The 8,379-nt window shown below is 41.5% G+C and overlaps 1 pseudogene; it reads right to left on the reverse strand.

Moving 5' to 3' along the window:
• Nucleotides 1–7,553: 7,553 nt before the first annotated feature.
• LOC129689841 (60S ribosomal protein L18-like) lies at nt 7,554–8,173 on the reverse strand (annotated as a pseudogene).
• Nucleotides 8,174–8,379: the final 206 nt, after the last annotated feature.

An 8,379-nucleotide genomic window follows, 5' to 3' on the forward strand; every position in this document is an offset into this window, starting at 1 on the left:
TAATCTCTACTTGTTCTTTCAGGCTTTCATACACCCCTTTACTTGGGCTTAGACATTATTGAAATGCTAATTTAATTTTCATTAAAGTTATACTCAAGTATTTGCTCAGTACTTGTTATAATATTCAGGTATTGTAACCCAGTCTAAGTTATTAATTTTAATAGCTATAAGTAATTTTTTTTAAATTTTATGAATATATTTGATTTGATTATTTCTCAGTTGCTGGTCATTCAGGTTGCTTCTAATATTTGTTGTTATAAATTATGTTTTGGTGCATACTTCATAGCATTTGCTCGACCTCCTAAGATTCCAGTTGTTTGGGTGGCTATTCTTAGAAATGGAATAACTAGGTCAAAGGCTGTGAATGTTTATGGCCTTTTGGTATATAAATAAAGGAACCAGAAGGGACCATCCTCTCCAAACCCCCAAATCCCAAAAAAGAAAACCAAAACCATAAAAATCCCAAAACAACAACAACAAAACCAAAAGACTTTTCTCATTTTGCTGATATCATTGAATAAAGAGGAACAACACAAAAAATCCAATCAGGAGCAAGCCTCTCTCTGTCTGTATCTTTTCTTAGTGAAATAATGGCAGTGGCTCACAACTTCTAAAATTCAACCAAGGAGGAAAACCAGCTCTAAGAAGCTTCACAGTGACAAATAAGAGACCATTTTTCACTCAGTCAGTTTGCTATGTCCAGACCAGGAGAAAGGGCAAGAACAAGGCAGGAAGTGTCCTGGCTTCTAAGGCTCAAGGGAAAGCAGAATCCAGATGGTGGCAGTGTCCGTGGGGGACAGAGGGCCATGTTCGTCCTCTGTCCTACACTGTCTCCAGAGGACTCCTGTTCTCAAGAGCATGCTGTGCCGAGAGAAGAGTGTTGGAAGAAATAGCAAATGGAGTCACACTCGACCTCAAAGGAAGAAAATCAGTCCAGAGTTAGTTCTCAAAAGCAATTCAGAGAACCGCATGCTTTAATTGCAGGGATAGTGATTGGCATCTTGTTTAAAGCACCATTAATTTTTCTGGACATAAGAATAAAACTTTCAGTTTTAGACAATCAAGAAAAAAATTAAGGAAGAAAATAGAAATATCCTAATCTTTGTACCATTGATCACTGTTATTAAGAATTCTAATTCCTTTTGGATCTGATACATCACACACACCACCACCACCATCACCACCACCACCACCACCACCACCACCACCACCACCACCACCACCTTCAAATGGAATGAAGTGGTACATACTGCATGTGAGGTCTGTGGTAATTATATCATACATACACTAAAACATCTGTGTGTGTGTGTGGGGGTGGTCAGTATAGATGTCTTTCTTTCTTTCTTTCTTTCTTTCTTTCTTTCTTTCTTTCTTTCTTTCTTTCTTTCTTTCTTTTCTTTTTCTCTTAGGTAAAGTGTTGTTAGGCAGCTCAGGACAGCCTAAAACTCAAGATCCCAAGATCTTCCAACCATTACCTTCGATGTTTTAGAATTACAGGTCTGTGCAGTTATGGGGTATAGGTTGGGTTGTTGTTCCATTTAGAAAATGTTTTTGAATATTTTTCAGATTATATTCCTTATTGTAATATAATTCTAGGTTAAAATATAAATGGTAGCTTAAAGTCTGGTCATATTGAAACCAATAGTAGCAGGTTTTGGGGGGTATTTCATCCCATATTGCCAGTAAAGGGTTTTATTTTGTTTTCTATCTTTGATGTGCAGTTTATTTGAAGGTGTTGCTATCTATTACATCTAAGCTCTCCATCTCTCTCCACAAGGCCTGATGCTGAAATTAATTTTTCTTATACTAAAATAAAAAAAGGAGCCATCAAGGAAAGTCAGAGTAAGTAGAAGAACTAGCTATGATAAAAATATGTACTTGAATAAGGCAGGAGAGAAGTCACACCTAAAAAAGAGAAACTTGGCTTTGTCACACCTTTTCTACTCCTTCAAAAGATGAAAGTGACAATAAAAAAGCAACTATTAATATGTTGATCCTGAGAGTGAGTTTGTAAGTGTGAGAGTGAGTGAGAAGAAGAGAGAGCAAGTATAGGTTTAATGTTATTCAGAGTTATGTCTTTTTATTTTCATTTTGCAGTTTTGTTTCTATGTCTAATATAAAGGGGATATTTTTCTCTTGGAAAACTTGGTAGCTTTTTAAATATATAGTCTTATTTCATAAGCAGTTCTTTTGGACTCAGAGATAAAACAGTGTGCGCGTGCGTGTGTGCGCGCATGCACGTGCACACACACACACACACACGCACACTTTCTCAAAACAGTTAAGAACTATAGAACCAGGCTAAGACATGACAGCCTTTCTTATTTTCCTTAATTGTTCTCAATCTCCCTGGTTTCATCCCTAGACTTTGATTATAATTTTCACTTCATATTTATGCAATCTAATCTTATGATCACATGTCTCTTTGGACCACCATATGGTTCTGTGTCTTCAGGCTAAATTTGCCTTCAAACAAGCTTCTGTCTTCTTTGAGCTTCTGGAAGGCCAGGATAGTAAGCCCTTCAAAAGTAAGACGCCAATTTGCTGATTGCTGGTCATTCTGCCCCTACGGTGAAAGCCTGGCAGCTGTTCAGAGCAGAGATGGTGCAAAGTAGAGTTTTCTTCCCTGGGAAAACTCACCCCCTCCTGCATCCCACTAAGGAGAGGTTCATGTAAGTCAGTGGTTCTCAATCTTACTCAGTTGGTGAAACACCTGGAGGAAGCAGTTTTCTGAAAAAGGACCTTATAAAATATTGATACATTTAATTCCATTATCAAACTCAGACCACTTAACCAGAAGAAAATATGACTACCTCACATGCTGCAGATGAAATTGTGTCCAGAATACCACAAAGCAGGGAACTCAGGATGACTGTAAGCTTTTCTGTTAGTATAGTATACTTTATAGTTTGTCTTGTCATGTATAGATTCCTCCCCAATAGTGGTCTTGAAAGACTTAAAAATTATTTTCACTTTCTCATGAATTAAAATTTTAAACTGAGAACATGCTGCATACTGAAATGTCTTTGAATTTTGAATTCAGATAAAGCAAATATCACTATTTGAATTTAGCATCAAACCACCCAGATTTGCATTACTTGAGGATTGTTAATTTGTTCTATGAACTAACTGCTTGCGAAACACAAATGTCACTTCTGAAGTTAAACTGGACCCTGCTCCTTATCTATTTAGTCTAGAGTTGTTTTCAAACTTTTTTTCAGGGATCTACCAATAGATCCCTGAACATTAAACTCTACCCAGATCTATCACACGCTTTTGCTTCCATCTTGAAGTCTTCTGCTTCCTTTCCTTTAAAGACATCATTATTTTGTGCTTTATGACAAACCATTGTAGCTCTTACTGGGTACGGCAGCATGGAAACGTGGATGAAGAGAGGCTCCAAAGCCTTGATCGTCAGTCCTCAAGAAGGTTCAAGGCAATGACAGGCTGTTCACTGTGGAACCATCAACCATTCCATGTGTGTGTGATGGAAGGAGAAAACAACCCACCTATAATATTTGCTCATTTCCTTGGTGTGGATATTCTCAGAGTCCAGACTTCAGATGAAAACCATGATACCACTAGAGTACACCTGAGGGTTAGACAGCCCTGATTGGCTTTACACATCACCTCTGGTTGGCTTCAGCCAAGCGGTGCTCTCAGCTCACAGCTTGTACTTCTTCACCATTTGTGTCGGGATCATGTTGGAAGTGTGTACCCCAGCTCTAGATGAACTGTATACTTGACTCTACATGGAGGAGATGGTTGCCTTTCCCTCAAAGCCTTGTACAAATTCTAATTTTATGAGCAAAATAAATGTTTTTTTTTTTTTTTGTGAGTGTGTATGGCATGCATACATGAGCACACACGCAAGCACACGTGTAAGTGCACATGCCCAAGGAAGCAAGAGGCATTGGCCGGGGCTGCAAGCAGTTGTGAGCCTCTCTATAATTGTGCATGCTGGGAATTGAACTCAGGTCTACAGAAAGAGCAGTACATGCTCTTAACTGACATCTCTCGTGGGCCCTCATTTCCTCATTTTTATTACAAAAATATTTATCTGGGCTGGACCTAGTTGCCTAGGCCTGTAATGTCAGCTCTTGAGAGGCAGAGGCAGGGAGAAGAGAAGTTCAGGGCTGACCTAAGAGTCCAGCGTGGGCTAGCAGAGACCTTGTCTCAAAAAGCAGAACAGAGCAGAAATATTTAGCCGAAGTAACAAGCGCTCTCTCTGTGTTCTTTGCATTACATTTGCTTATTGTGGTTTAATGACTGTTGAATGAATTAATGAACTAATGTTAGGCGTTGAAGGCTCTCTGGGAAAAGACATCCTCTCATCCTTCCCTGTGGCTCTCTGTGACTTATTCAGTTCCTAGTCACCCAAGTGAGTGGGAAATGGAGTTACTGTGAAGAGTCCATCTGTGGTTGTTTTCTAGGTCTGGTGACAATGTCATTGATTCCACAACTGTCCAGTCCCTGAGGACTGTGAGGTATTCCTTCACAGGAGCTCAGGTTCCCAGGAGGTAGCTTTCTGGACAAGGACATTTTCCCTAGACTCAGGGTTAGCATTTTGTCCAGGGCACTCATGGGGATAAAAACACCCCAAGGAATCAGTGTCAAAAATGCAAACTTTAAAAAAAAATCTCATTTCTGCTCTGCTTCTCATAAGTGTACATCCAGTAAAGGTGCCGGTGCAGTGGTAAAAATAGCAGGGTTATTATGCTCAACTTTAATGCATTTAATATAACAATAGATTACTCCATTGTCATGAAATGAAGGGAAGGTAGGAGGATCTAATTCTATCTCCAGATTCCTTAATAAGTACCTCATTGTCAGGAAAATCACTTACCTTGTTCAATTCAAATAAAAAAGGAGGAATGTGCAGTACCTACATTGTGGGAGCACCTAGGGGCCAGAAGGACTTCAGGCTCCTGCAAGGGGTTAAAGGGCATGCGGGGAGGAGGCTGGCGATGGACTGCCGCCTGCTCTGAGATGAAGTGCTTCGCTGTGTGAAGTCGGGGAGGCAGTGTTTTGGCGAGATGGAATTGACAAATGCTTCACTTTATCCACCTCCTCACACCCCCATGAACGTGTGATTTTGTGGCAGGATTTGGAGATGAGATTTTCTACTGTATAGGCTTCTTGTCAGGATGAATGAAGACCCTGTTAGTGAGACCTTATCCTCCGATGGCCTGTAGGCGGCGCTTTTGGTCTAGATTGAACCACCCGCGGGCTGAAGGCAGTGGCTGCTGCCCTGGCTGACAGTCAGCTCTGGGCATGGCAGAGTGCAGTCCTGTGAAATCTGTACTCAGGGACACCTAATCGAAGAGCCAGCCACAGCTCTCCTCGTGCCAAATCAACAAACCCTCAGTATCTGCTAATCAGCCATTAATGTTCTATTGATAGGCAGAGCCAAAACAGACTCACATGAATGGGTTCGTGGATTTAAACTGCTGCTCAAGTTTATAGCCTGAAAAATTTGTTCTTTCTTTTGCTTTAACTTTCCTGTGAAGTTGTTAAGAGTAAGATGATCAGTTCAAGGAACTTAAAAATTATTAGGGACTATGAGTTTGTTGAGGGGTTGAAAGGGAGGAGTTGAAAGGGAGATTTATACAAATTTCATTGTTTTGAAAGGTAAACACCATGATTAAAACACCCTGTCAATTCTATGAGCTAGTTCCCATATTGTTAAAAATATTAAATGCTATCCATGTGTAATTATTTAAGAAATCAATATTTAAAAGCCCCCGTTTCACTCCCTCACTTCCATGTTTTGAGGACTCAGTGGCTACATGTAGCTAATAGCACTGTGTTCCTGTGTTGGCGAGCTGTGATTGCTGTCACAGAGGCTCCAGACACTAATGATGAATTAGAGGAAAAGGAGAAGGAGTTCAATATACAAGGCTCAGAGTTCAGATGGGGGCAGAAGAAGAGAGGGAGACAGACAGAAAGAAGACATACACACACACACACACACACACAGAGAATGGGTCTCAGGATGTATCTAGATTGCTTTCAGGTAAGCATAGGGCCCCATGATTGTATAAACAAGGGTTTTTACTGACCTTCCGCATTTTTGCAGCTTCAAGCAGAAGTGTCAGTGGATACCATCACCCCTTAGGACTTTGCATACTGTGAGGAGGAAAATGAGTTGAGGCTTTATCTTGGTTCATAGACCACGGTTTGTCTATACGTGATCGGTCAGTGTCATCTCAGTTTGTCGGGAAAGGTAGGAAGCCTTCTGGGGTGGTTTATTTTATTTACAAAGCATGGGCTGAGCAGTTTGGCTTATGCTGTCAGAGCTAATGCATCACCATGCTGCCATGTTTGTCTATTGGAAGGGTCACAAAGTTAGATGTGTCAAGAGGATAGGTGTGAAAATAACCTGGGTTGGACCAATGTCTGTCTAGTACTGAGGTAGCCTAAGACTTTGGAATTGACAGCCACTCTGTGTGGCAGTCCTAACTGCCTCATTCAATCTTCCTGTTAGCTAAACAACAGCTCTTTGACCACTGAATAAATCTGTTGTCTTTTGATCTTCTGTTTGGTGTATAGCGTGAAGTAGGGAATGGTTTTGTTGTTGTGCTCCCCAAATTATTTCTTTGAACTCTGAAGTACTGCAAGGAGGTTTATGAGAATGAGGACTTGGATTTCTCCCAGCCTTAGCTTTTCTTTGTGGTTTTTGCTCACTGAAGTACTTATGACAGGTAAGGCCAACAGACCTGAACTGTCCATTGTTTATCTCCTTCCTTTTCGCACCCAGCCCACGGTTTTATCACACTAGCAATCTGATTTTTATCATTATTTTTCCTGGCATGATTAGGCACTGCATAATTGGTTCATGAAAGACTTCCCCCCTCCCCAACCGGATTCTGTTATGCAAGGCAGGATGCAGGCTTATTAATTTACAGCTGGAGAAAAAACTTGGCCCGAGACTGTGAGTTCACTCAGAAAAATGCTTGACAGTTCAGAAAGTTTCTTGGTGAATATAGAATCAGAGCCGGGCATGCTCAAGGGACAGTCCTGTCAAGTCATGGTAGCTTGATGAATCGTCTCTCCCCTCCCAAGGGATGCTGCTGTCTGAAGATCCGGAACGTTCCCTGTCTGAGAACCCTCATGCCTGACCGGATCAGCAGAGAGGTAGACCCCGTCCACCCTCTCACGACTGGCCTGGCCCTTGTCACTTGATTTTTGTGGTCACTACAGTTTTTCTCTTTAACATTCTTTTGTAGCAATCCACACTTGACGAGTTTACAGATTACTTTTAATTAATTATAGTTTAGGTTGGTTACCTCTTTGTGACATTTAGGAGAGCATTATAAACTCATTTTGTAGTACGTCTCCAAATCTACCTGGAGAATACATTTCTTCTGGGCAAGTCTCTGTGTTGACAGATCTTTCTTAATTCACCTGTTCACTCATTCATTCAGTGTTTATTAATTATTATTCTTGCTAGACACAAACAGAAGCAGTGAAATTGTAAATATAAGTAAATCTCTTTCTGGTCTTCTAGAGTTTATGTTATGTTTCAGGGACAGAGTCAGACACTATTATTACTATTTTTTAACCATCCAAAGCTTTTTTAATGTGAGTAAGATCCAGGGATAGTTTTTGTAGCCTCAGCTGGCCCCTATGCCTCTGGCATGCTCCAACTTCCAGATCTTGGAGCAGACATAGGGTTCGATGTGGCTGTGTGGGGTCCCTGGGGCCTTGTCACAATGCTGGTACACATCTCGGCCCTTCCAAGGACCAGACAGGAGCACGGTGCTTTGGCCCTTGGGAGACACCAGGGCCAGCTGGTCGAAGGTGAGGATCTTACCAGCAGCCTTGAGGATGTGACTTCAGGCACGGGACTCACTTGTAGTGCACACGCCTCCAGCTTGGGCACTTCCAGAATCCTCACATCATCTGTGACCATCCCCACAACCACAGCTGTTTTGTTCTCTAAGCCAGGAAGCGCCATCTTTCTGATCATGCATGACAGGGACAGCGGGGGCCGGTTAGTGCGGCTCATAAATAACCTTTTCAGCACAACCTGATTGAGGGTGGAGTTGGTTCATCTGGCCAGAAACCTATACAGCCTGACTAGCAGCCAAAGGGAAATGGAAATGTCCTGGATATTGCGCTCCTTACGCTGAACCTTCTGGTCCATGTTATGGCAAATGTCAACACCCATGATGGCGCCCCCTGCTCCGCCACATCCAGAAAGACCCAGACGCTAATATTTGGAGTCACAAGTCTTAAATAGAGATAAATGATTTGGGGGCATGAAGGAATGGGTTGGGTGCTTGAAAAACTTCATCTGCTATGGAAAGTCTCCTGTGAGCCATCCTTTTCTGCTTTTTCCCTGTTGTCTGTTTTGAGATTAATAACAAAAGCGAC

Source organism: Psammomys obesus, unplaced genomic scaffold (assembly GCF_907164565.1).
Source record: "Psammomys obesus unplaced genomic scaffold, mPsaObe1.curated_primary_1811, whole genome shotgun sequence".
NCBI lineage: Eukaryota > Metazoa > Chordata > Mammalia > Rodentia > Muridae > Psammomys > Psammomys obesus.